At 46.6% G+C, this 12,062-nt stretch overlaps 1 pseudogene; it reads right to left on the reverse strand.

The window, feature by feature from the left end:
- LOC135508140 (CDK-activating kinase assembly factor MAT1-like) overlaps positions 1 to 12,062 on the reverse strand; it is a 49,210-nt pseudogene that overhangs the window by 6,167 nt on the left and 30,981 nt on the right.

Raw genomic sequence — 12,062 nt, forward strand, 5'->3', positions numbered from 1 at the left:
CAAAACCCCTGCAGTGGAGCCAAACATAGAACGCTCTCACAGGTATACTATATCTGTCAACAGCAGCCTTTCATCATCGGGGGCCAGAGGCCAGTCTCGTTTCCCTGGGATGGAGTTTCCTCCAGGACATGGTAGTGTGAGATTCTATCCTCCACGACCATTAGGATGATACGACACGGCCCAAAACCCCCCGTTGTACACAGGACACTCAGTCTGAGTGACAAGTCTACACACACTCAGTCACTACTAGGCCATCGACTCCTTTTCCATGATCATATATCTTATCACTAGCGGGTCAACCCCACTGACAGAGAGGGTGTGTCTGTGTCTCTCAGAGAGCCATACGGAGTATCACTAACACTTAGTTAAGAGGGGACCACTTTTAGGGTGTTAACACAATCATTGTAAGACACTTAACATTAACCCTTATAGAAATACTCACTCATTTTGCAGTGATTGACAACTTGCAATCACAACTTGTAAGGACAGTTTATATGAAAACACAGCAAAGGGGTATGAATGACGCAGGTAGTTGTGTATCTGATATGAAGGCATTATAAAGAACAGAGGCTTACGCTGATGCCTAAATCCTGAGTTTCTTCACAAAGCGTCAACTGCCACTGCTCATCCAGGACTGTCACAGACCTGTACTTCACCTGTCTGGTCTGATGGGGGCGGTAGAGGCTGCCTGACAGGACATCAACGGCATGGAAACCCAACAGAAACTAGCCACTTGATACAGGAACCCACATTTCAAGGCAGTGAGATGCCTGGCAGGTACTGAGTATCCATCTATCTATCCCCTGGAGAGCAGGGAGAATACTGTGGGCTGGAGGCGGGGGGGAATTTGCAGTGTCCTCGTTAAACAAATGGGTCCGTAAACAATGGAAGGGCATATGCTCTTCACAGAATGGCTGTTAGCGCCAGACAGACCCACAAACACACACACGGGAGTATTGATTGTCATATGTAGCATATTGCAAATAGAACACCGGTATACTGTGGAAGAAAAGCCTTTTCCCAGGTGGGTTCCAAAACACTGGTATCAGTTTACACAGCACCTCGAGCTATAGGGAGAAGCAAGAGCATTTCAATTAGTGAAAGAGGGAGGGAGAGAGAAAGAAAAACACAAAGAGACAGAAAGGGGGGGGGGATTCATCCATCATACTGGAGAGGTACCTACTACAAGTCCCCACAGCGCAGCCCCATATGACGGGAGTTTGTTTTCTTTCCCTAGCTCTTAAGAGGGGAAAATGAGCCAGCTAATCCCACTGCACATCACAGAGCCCTGGGCCCTGGGGGGGGGGGGGACACAGGACTCTACTGTGCCAATATGGTGTGTGTGTGTATATAGCTAGGGTGAGAGTTGCCCCATTCGGTTGACATCAAAGCCTACATCCCTGACTGACTGACAGTCCCAGTCCTGCCTTACACACCTCTGCACATATTGGGTTAATGTATAAATAGTTAGGAGATATTGCCACTCGCTCTCTCTTTTGGGAGTTGACGCTACAGCCTCCAGCCAGCGCTACAAATAAACAAAGGGGGGAGTAGGCAGGCAAATACCCACCCCTGGTTATCCCTGGCCTGCCCTAGTGGTTTCTCCTTCATTGGGGCTTGGCTGGTCTCTTCGTGTGCCTGTGTGGGAACACCACCCACCCGCCTGGGGAAGGGGCTGGCAAGGGGCCCTCATAAGAAAAACTAAAACAGCCGTCTCTTTCAGAACCCAGTGAAAGACTGGCGCGGCCATGACGACCCATCTCTATCTGCTGTTTTTATGTTCTGACAAACCCATGAAGCTAAAGAGCTTTCTACTGTAAGAGTCTCCTCCTCCAATCCACTGGCCTAATGACTCACACTCAAGAATCAATCAATATTTGCACAGATCGCATTAAGAGACAACAGATCCAGTTCATACAGAGCTAAACTGTTCTGCTCCCGTTTCCTACAACAGAGAACATTATGACTGCATGTCAGGATAAGGAGTGGATACTGTACTATACAACATTCACACATCCCCCTGGTATTAGCCCAGCTACCCCAGTAACAGAGAAGAACCACCCATACACTACCCCCTATGTCCTGGCTTCCCCACAAGAGTAGTACAGTGTCGGGCCATGCAAGAGTCGCTATACTATACTAGTAGCTATACTATAACATCAGAGATGAGAGCTGATCATGTGCTGAGAGTGATGCTGGGGAAAACACAGTTCATCCTGTGGGTTTGCAAGTCAAATAATCCTGCTTTAAAGATCTCTCTTCCACATTCTCACAGGGCCAAAAGATGCTGCAGGAACTATGCAAATGTCAAATCTGTGAGCTTCAGCTGTCGTTCATGCTCTCTGCTCTGAGTGGGTGTGGATAGCGCATGCAGAGAGGCAGTACCTTGCAATGGTAGACTTCATCCAGCTAGCTGCTACACAACTAGGCCACTGCCCGAATCTGACAACCTGAGCTTTTGAGAAACAGAAACATTTGTTACACACAATGATCCTATAGCATACATCTCTATGATTAATTACTGTTATGTTGGACATTTCAAAATCGCCTCAAATCTAGAAAAAAGTTTTGACAAATTATGTAATTGTAGTAAAACCAGATCAAAGGCTTGGGTTCATCTGAGGTCATACTATACAGCGCCTTTCTTACCTTCATCCAGCCCCATAACTCAACCATCAAAGCTACATAGTGTGTGCGAGCACACATTATTTGAGAGGCCTTCACTGTGAGGTTTCCATCACTCGGCTCCCTCTGTCCCAGGACAGCCCTCCAGGTCCCTGTGAAGACCTCTACCCCTCTGTCCCCCTGCCCTCCCAGGACCATCAAATTGACTTGATGCCAGCTGGGATCAGAGAGCTGGGGCCGTATGGAAAAGCCATTTTAGGCCATTTTGTGTAGAAAGAGCAAACAGTCCATCTGGAGTGGTCCTCCTCAGCCCAGCACACGCCTGCTGCTCTCCACACACAGAGAGTGGGAGACGCACAGGAGCCACAGTGACTGAGATTTACTGTCTCCTACTTACTAGAGGGAAGAAAGGAGAGGGAAGGAGTGAGTTGGACATGACTTAAACCTTGTTTAATGTAGGGGAGAGGTTGGGAAGCCAGAGGTGAGAGGTCATAGTGGGTAGTGAGCCAGGTTTAGTTGACCTTGGAACTCCTACATCAAGCAGAGCAGGGCCAGAGCCGGGAGAGAGAGATGGAGTCAGACCTGGAGTCAGGCCAGCCTGGGACTGAGATCTAGGAGGGACGCCTGCCAGAAAGTTATGATTGTCACAGCTCCTCAGCCAACACTGCCTCTCTCTCACACACACACACACACACACACACACACACAAAACCAGGCCTCAAGTCAGTATACTTTCAACACACAGTGTGTGTGTATTATGAAGCAGAAAAGCTCTCTATGATCAGGGAAAGACTACGAACGCCACTGTGGTAGCTTGACAACAAAGCTCCTTTCTCTCTATATGTCCCAATCAATCCCCTCCATCCATCCCTCCCTCCCTCAGAGAGAGCTTGAACCCTTCAGCCAGACTCCAGTGAGTCTGACGAGCCTGCATGTCTGAGGAGCACTACTTCCTGGTCTGCAGCTCAGGGTCCCCTGGAGAGGAGCTCCAGACTAAACACCCCACCCACCCTCCCATCGCTCAGCTGCTCCCCTTCACTCCGAGCAAGCGACGAGAGACGACCGCCTCATAACCAACAACCAACCACCCCCGACAGAAACCTCACTTTTTCCAACAATTAAGGAGAGCGGGGAGGGGAGGGGAGGAGAAGAGGATGAGGGGGTAAGACTTCAAAATATTATCCACATTGGCATTTAGCGTAGCACGTTGAGCAACCGCTGTCACAGTGATGGACTAATTTCAGGGTGACCTGCGCCAATACAAACAACTGCTCTTTCTAGCTTTCATTGTCAGCACTTGAGGTTTTAGTCAAAGTTTTGAGTATGGCGCTGCCAATGTCTCCTTCTCCCTCTTTCCTCACACAGGATTAGTCCTTGTCCAAGATTTACTCCCCCCTCCCTTCTCTCTGGAGCGGCAGAGAACTTGGGTCTTTCATCGCCTACACAGTCAGAGCTTAGGAAGTGCACCAGAAAACACACACACACACACACACACACACACACACACAGTAGACATGTGTAAGCACACAAAATGTACTCCATCTATTCCTCAAAGACTCACAACCGCATGTGCGCATGCTCACACACACGCAGCCACACAGAGGAAAAAGGTTCTGACATCAAAGACAAGGACACATAAACAAGCTCCCTCTTTCCATTTCTCAAAGATACACACACTCAAGACCAAAACAAACCTTCTCTAACACACAAAATGGACATAACTTCCAAAACAGTAACACATGTTCATATACCATCATTCAGGATCTTTTATCTACAGGCAGCAGAAGCACAGATACTAAAATAGTGTCCCTCTGCAGTTTGTGGCTGTTGTGTGGAATCAAGTGGTGAAAGTTTCAAGATGCAGGTCCCAGCCATGCCATTAGGAGTGAACCAGGCCTGAGGTGAGGTAGGGTTCCAGAAGGGGACAGTATTGACCCAGCCACACCTGTCCTGAACACACATGGACAGGTCACACTCAGGACTAGAGGTCGACCGATTAATCTGAATGGCCGATTAATTAGGGCCGACTTCAAGTTTTCATAACAATCGGAAATCGGTATTTTTGGACGTTTTTTTTCTTCCTTCTGTCATTGCCAACAAAGGGTATATAACAAAGTATTGAGATAAACTTTTGTTATTGACCAAATACTTATTTTCCACCATAATTTGCAAATAAATTCATTAAAAATCCTACAACGTGATTTTCTGGATTTTTTTCTCATTTTGTCTGTCATAGTTGAAGTGTACCTATGATGAAAATTACAGGCCTCTCTCATCTTTTTAAGTGGGAGAACTTGCACAATTGGTGGCTGACTAAATACTTTTTTGCCACACTGTATATATTTTTAAACCTGCATATTTAGTTAATATTGCCTGCTAACATGAATTTATTTTAACTAGCTAAATTGTGTCACTTCTCTTCCAACAGAGTCAGGGTATATGCAGCAGTTTGGGCCGCCTGGCTCGTTGCGAACTGTGTGAAGACTATTTCTTCCTAACAAAGAAAGCCAACTTCACCAAACGGGGGATGATTTAACAAAAGCGCATTTGCGAAAAAAAGCACAATCGTTGCACGACTGTACCTAACCATAAACACCAATGCCTTTCTTAAAATCAATACACAGAAGTATATTTTTTAAACCTGCATATTTAGCTAAAAGAAATCCAGGTTAGCAGGCAATATCAACCAGGTGAAATTGTGTCACTTCTCTTGCGTCATTGCACGCAGAGTCAGGGAATATGCAACAGTTTGGGCAGCCTGGCTCGTTGCCAACTAATTGCCCGAATTTTACATAATTATGACATAACATTGAAGGTTGTACAATGTAACAGCAATATTTATACTTATGGATGCCACCCGTTAGATAAAATACGGAACGGTTCCGTATTTCACTGAAAGAATAAACATTTTGTTTTCGAAATTATAGTTTCCGATTTGACCATATTAATGACCAAAGGCTCGTATTTCTGTGTGTTATTATGTTATAATTAAGTTTATGATTTGATATTTGATAGAGCAGTCTGACTGAGCGGTGGCAGGCAGCAGCAGGCTCGTAAGCATTCATTCAAACAGCACTTTCGTGCGTTTTGCCAGCAGCTCTTCGCTGTGCTTCAAGCATTGAGTGGTTTATAACTTCAAGCCTATCAACTCCAAAGATTAGGCTGGTGTAACCGATGTGAAATGGATAGCTAGTTAACAGGGTGCGCGCTAATAGCATAGCAAACGACACTCGCTCTGAGACTTGGAGTAGTTGTTCCCCTTGCTCTGCTCCAGAGATTGGTAACGATGCTTCGAGGGTAGCTGTTGTCGATGTCTTCCTGGTTCGAGCCCAGGTAGGGGCGTGGAGAGGGACAGAAGCTATACTGTTACACTGGCAATACTAAAGTGCCTACGAATATCCAATAGTCAAAGGTATATGAAATACAAATGGTATAGAGAGAAATAGTCCTATAAATACTATTTTAACTACAACCTAAAATCTCTTACCTTGGAATATTGAAGACTCATGTTAAAATGAACCACCAGCTTTCATATGTTCTCATTTTCTGAGCAAGGAATGTAAACGTTAGCTTTCTTACATGGCACATATTGCACTTTTACTTTCTTCTCCAACACTTTGTTTTTGCATTATTTAAACCAAATTGAAAATGTTTCATTATTTATTTGAGGCTAAATTGATTTTTATTGATGTATTATATTAAGTTAAAATAAGTGTTCATTCAAGTATTGTTTTAATTGTCATTATTACAAATAATGACAATAATCCGTATCGGCGTTGAAAAACCATAATCTGTCGACCACTACTCAGGACTACAGTAAGCTACCTGGTCAAACTTCACCTTCAAGGGTCAAGTTGACAGCTGAGGAAAAGGCCTCCTCCTCTGGCCTACGAGAATTCACATTCTATTATGTTAAGGTGAGGCACAGCAACAGGTACTTTCAGAGCATATCATGTTAATGCATGGACATGTGTATGTGCCAATCAATGAGACAGAATGAGTGACACTTCCTTTTCATAAAATGTCTTCACACTATAGAGGGCCTCCTCCGTTCTGTGGTTTCTAGCACACACACACACACACACACACACACACACACACACACACACACACACACACACACACACACACACACACAGACATGCACGTACACACATCAGGGGAAGTGTGTTTCTGAGATTGTATGTGTGTGTGTGGGGGGGGGGGTGTAAGCTGAATGGACACTTTCAAAGGTCCCCATTGCCTGAACATGCAGCCTTTTCTCTTTCCCCCAGTATTGAAGCAGCTGTCTTTAATAAGAGCACAGCCCATATTTATTCAGGTACAGCAGAGAGAGGGAAAGACAGCGAGAGAGAGAGGCGTGGCCCTTCTTTTTCCTGGCAGCCTCACAGCGCTCCTGCGGTTTTTTGGGGGGCAAAGGGACAAGGCGAAAGAGACTGAGAGAGAGGGAAACACACACACAGAGTGAGTGGGGGGAGGGAGGCCCTAGCATAAAAAGCAAGGCTCCGCTCGCATCCTGTGCAGAGCCGGGCCCCAGAGGCCCCAGGGCCACAGGGGGGTGTGTGCGGCTATGCGCTCAACTCTCCCGTCCCTCCAGACTCCCCTGTCCAAGACAAATCACCAGTGGTGCTGCTGTCACCATGGGCCCTGACCAAGACAAACAGCCCTGTTTAAAATAAGACCCTAGCCCCTCCGACAGCCCCTCCTTCCCTAACCATAACCCCTTCACTCACTGGCTCACACACACACCATAGGTCAGAAGACAGACTCTGGCCCAACCCTGCACTGGAGAACTCCCTTTCAACCTCTCCACCCTCTCCATAACCTCCCTCTATTCTCCACATGCCGTTCAACTCTCACCACATCACAGCATTTCTGTTGTGGCCAAAAATGCAGTGGGACATGTGAATGTGTATGACCTGTGCACATTTTTGGTGTGTGCCTGAGACTGTATGTGTGTGTGTGTGTGTGTGTACCACCACCGCGTGTGCATAAACTCTGAACTTAGCTGAATGACAAAACTGCCAACAATGCAGAAGTGTCAGCAGAATTCCAGCTTCTGCTAACAGAGCATACTGCATCATGGGAGTTGTTGTTTATTTGTCAGACTGGGCTACCGTAGTCGGTCGCTGCCTGCTCCAGAGGGACTAGTGTTCATCATTGAGGAGACTAATTTATCTCAGGTGGCAGAGCCCTTCCCCTCCAGCCCTAGTCCTGCAGGACCCCTGAACTGCTGACACCAGACCCCCTGTGTCCCCCCTCCTCTTCCCCCTTCCGTCCCCCTCTCATCAGTCAGCTCCAGCATGCGGCAAAACATTTTGAGATGTGTTTCATCTGCATATTGATCAGCCTTGCCAAAAGAACCAAAACCTCAGCATTACACTGCATACATAATGTAAAAGTAGAACCAGTTATTCTACTAAACTCTCCTGCATCCATTAAGAAGGAAGGCTTTACTTCAATTAGGTGGTTCAGGAGTTCATTATGGAAATCAAAAGGGCATTTTTTATTACATATTTAAAAAACTAAACTCAATGGAAACTCATTATCCCTCACAAGGGTTCGAAAATCTTCCTTGCAAATTGCAATATGATCAACTGGAAGCCACAGAAAATAAAATATCTGCTGAATGACAGTTACTATGACGTGGAAATGACAACGGCTCATCTCTTTTCACCAATGAGAACACCCTTATTTGTCTGCATATGCCCCTCTAAGCCAATTGGAGCTCTCCTGGCCGGTGGGAAGGCCTTAGTGCCAGCCTGTCTCCATGCAGACAGACGGTTGGGCTGGGTGCGGTCTGATGGATGGGCTGTGTTGTGAGGAGTGGGCCGATGGCGTCGAGGAGCGATTGGCCCAGGGGCCCGGCTTTGGGGAAGGCACTTCCTGTGTGTGCTGAAGGACGATGAGGTCCAGGCAAGGCGGGGCTGGGTACAGGGGAACGCTGGCTGTTTGCCCCTTAGAACAAAACCTTCTCCCCCCCCCCCCGCTCCTCTCACAGCTAATCAAGGGGGACTCCAGAGAAAAGACCCAGACTTCCAGGCGAGCCTGTACCCTCGGTTCCCCTCTCATACCCCCCCTGTCCCCAACAAGTATACTGTGCAACCCAGACTGTCTGTACAACCATCTTAATTTTATGATGTACACTACTGTGCTGTGCCTATGGACGTATCATATCACTGAGCATCTCTAGATCCTTTTCTCTGGATGTAGTCTACCACAATGGATGTAGTCTTTCACAGTGCCATCTGTTTTATCACCAAAGCCCCATATACTACCCACCACTGCGACCTGTATGCTCTCATTGGCTGGCCCACATTACATATTCGTCACCAAACCCACTGGCTCCAGGTCATCTATAAGTCTTTGCTAGGTAAAGCCCCGCCTTTTCTCAGCTCACTGGTCACCATAGCAACACCCACCCGTAGCATGCGCTCCAGTAGGTATATCTCACTAGTCAACCCCAAAGACAACACTTCCTTTGGCCGCCTTTCCTTCCAGGTCTCTGCTGCCAATGACTGGAACGAATTGCATAAATCTCTGAAGCTGGAGTCTTATATCTCCCTCTCGAACTTTAAGCATCAGTTGTCAGAGCAGCTCTGTACCTGAACACAGCCAATCTGTAAATAGCACACCCAACTACCTCATCCCCATATTATTACTTACCCTCTTGCACCCCGGTATCTCTACTTGCACATCATCATCTGCATATCTATCACTACAGTGTTAATGCTAAATTATAATTGTCACCTCTAGGGCCTATTTATTGCCTACCGCCCTACTCTTCTACATTCTTACCCAATAAGTGTGTTCTTACCCAAGACGTCCCAGCAGCTTTAGCTCAGGCACGGGGGTTCTGTAAGTGTGGCTATTGATGGGCTGGTAGCTGTACAGAACCTCCTCTATACAGGACACTGTCTGACCCTGCAGCACAGGAAAGAGGACACATTACAGTCAAAAACAGGGACCCCCAGATAGCATATGAACACGTCATGTGTAGAATTGTAGGAAATTTGCTTTAAAACTGCAACATTTTCTCAGCCTCATGGCAAAATGTGTAGAATAGCGTGAGATTAGCTAAGAAACTACATGGCCTGGAGGTAGGTGGCCCGGGGCCCCAGATTTGGTCATCTGGCCCTGGATGGCAAAACCCTGAACCAAAGTTACTAATATAAATACCCAGAATCCATCCTGTGGAGGACAAGGTAGGTCATTATAATACAGAACAAAGACCACCAATAAGGACCCGGTGATTGATGACATAGATTAACTTTACAGGAGGGCGGCAAAAGCTATAAAATATAAAAGATGCATATTTGACACAAAGACGAACTGTACGAGTTGTTCAGGCTCTGATCTTGTTGCATCTTGATTACTGTCCGGTAACATAGTCAGGTGCATCAAAGAAAGACCTAGCAAAGTTGCAGCTGGCCCAAAACAAAGCAGAACGCCTTGCCCTTAACTGCACTCATGGAACTAACAACATGCATGAAAGTCTCTGGTTTGAGGAGAAATTGATGTCTTCTCTTCTTAAGAAACATTTGTGTGTTAAAGTGCCTAACCACTTGTACAATCTATTTGCTTACACTTTAAAAACAGACATGCATACATACCCCACCACACATGCCACTATGGGTTTCTTCACCTTTCCCAAACCAAAGCCAGATTTAATGCGTTGCTCAGATGATGTAAAGACCTACGTCATTGTGGAATGCTCTGCCACTAAAGTTGAAAACACAACATGAATCACAGTGCCTCTCCTCTTTCTAAATATCTCATTTAAATGGATATAAGATTGTATATATGAATCATGTGGAAATAGTATTTTGTCGTCTCTTGGTGTCTTACCAATTTATTTTTATTGATTTCAAAAAGTGAATTACATTCTTGAAATGAAATTGTCTGTACTTTGTCATGCATTTCTACATTTTATGTGGACCCCAGGAAGAGTAGCTGCTGCATGGGCAGTGGCTAATGGGGACCCTAATAAACTACACCGGTCTGTGTGTCTCTCCAATCATTTACCAATCAAGTGGATTCATCCAGAAACACCAGCGTGGCACCATGGGAGGCCAACCAAATGACCTAAACCACATCACTGCCATTTGGTGAACTCGCAGGCATGCAAACGACCCACATTAATCTGTAGCTATCCTCTAATGAGAAAATATGCTGTTCCAACCAGTTAGCATCGCCTGCAATTTCTCTTCCAATCAAGTGAAAAGCTTGACCTGAGCAGGCAGCTAAATAGATCTGATATCTACATATTCTCTTCCAATCCATAAAGGTTGAAAGAGGTTTCATATGTCTGCCTTGCCTCGCAGTCGAAAGACTGACTTCAGTTTCTCACGCCCTTGACCGTGGTCATTGAGCGAGAAATTTGATCCTTCTTCAGGACGTTTGCAGCACTGTTCGATCTGGGCCGGTGCCATTAGCCGCCATAAAGGGATTTTCCACACAGCCGGGTGGCCTTGTTCTCTACTGACTCGTAGTCTGGTTTTAAAGCATTTAGACTGGAAGGAAAGTAATGACAGTCTGGATGACAATGAAACAAATAGAGAATTAAAGGAACAGAGATCATGTCTAAACAAAAACAGACAAGGGGTGGAGACAGATGAGAAACAGAGCGAGAGACACAGAGAGAGCGAGAGACACAGAGAGAGCGAGAGAGACAGAGAGAGACGCAGAGAGAGACGCAGAGAGAGACGCAGAGACAGAGAGAGACGCAAAGAGAGCGAGAGATGCAGAGAGAGCGAGATACGCAGAGAGAGAGAGACGCAGAGAGAGCGAGAGACGCAGAGAGCGAGAGACGCAGAGAGAGCGAGAGACGCAGAGAGAGCGAGAGACGCAGAGAGAGCGAGAGACGCAGAGAGAGCGAGAGACGCAGAGAGAGCGAGAGACGCAGATAGAGCGAGAGACGCAGAGAGAGCGAGAGACGCAGAGAGAGCGAGAGACGCAGAGAGAGCGAGAGAGACAGAGAGAGCGAGACAGAGAGAGCGAGACAGAGAGAGCGAGCAAGCAAGCGAGACAGAGAGCGAGAGAGACAGAGAGAGCGAGAGACACAGCGAGACAGAGAGAGAGACAGAGAGAGAGAGAGAGAGAGAGAGAGACAGAGAGAGAAACAGCGAGAGACACAGCGAGAGAGAGAGAGAGAGAGACACAGAGAGAGACACAGAGAGAGAGAGAGAGAGAGAGAGAGAGAGAGAGAGAGAGAGAGACACAGAGAGAGACACAGAGAGAGAGACAGAGACACAGAGAGAGACACAGAGAGAGACACAGAGAGAGAGCGAGACAGAGAGACACAGAGAGAGAGCGAGAGACAGAGAGAGAGACAGAGAGAGACACAGCGAGACAGAGAGAGAGACAGAGAGAGAGACAGACAGACAGAGAGACAGACAGAGAGAGAGACAGACAGACAGAGAGACAGACAGACAGAG

This window comes from Oncorhynchus masou, chromosome 21 (assembly GCF_036934945.1).
Source record: "Oncorhynchus masou masou isolate Uvic2021 chromosome 21, UVic_Omas_1.1, whole genome shotgun sequence".
In the NCBI taxonomy this organism is placed as follows: domain Eukaryota; kingdom Metazoa; phylum Chordata; class Actinopteri; order Salmoniformes; family Salmonidae; genus Oncorhynchus; species Oncorhynchus masou.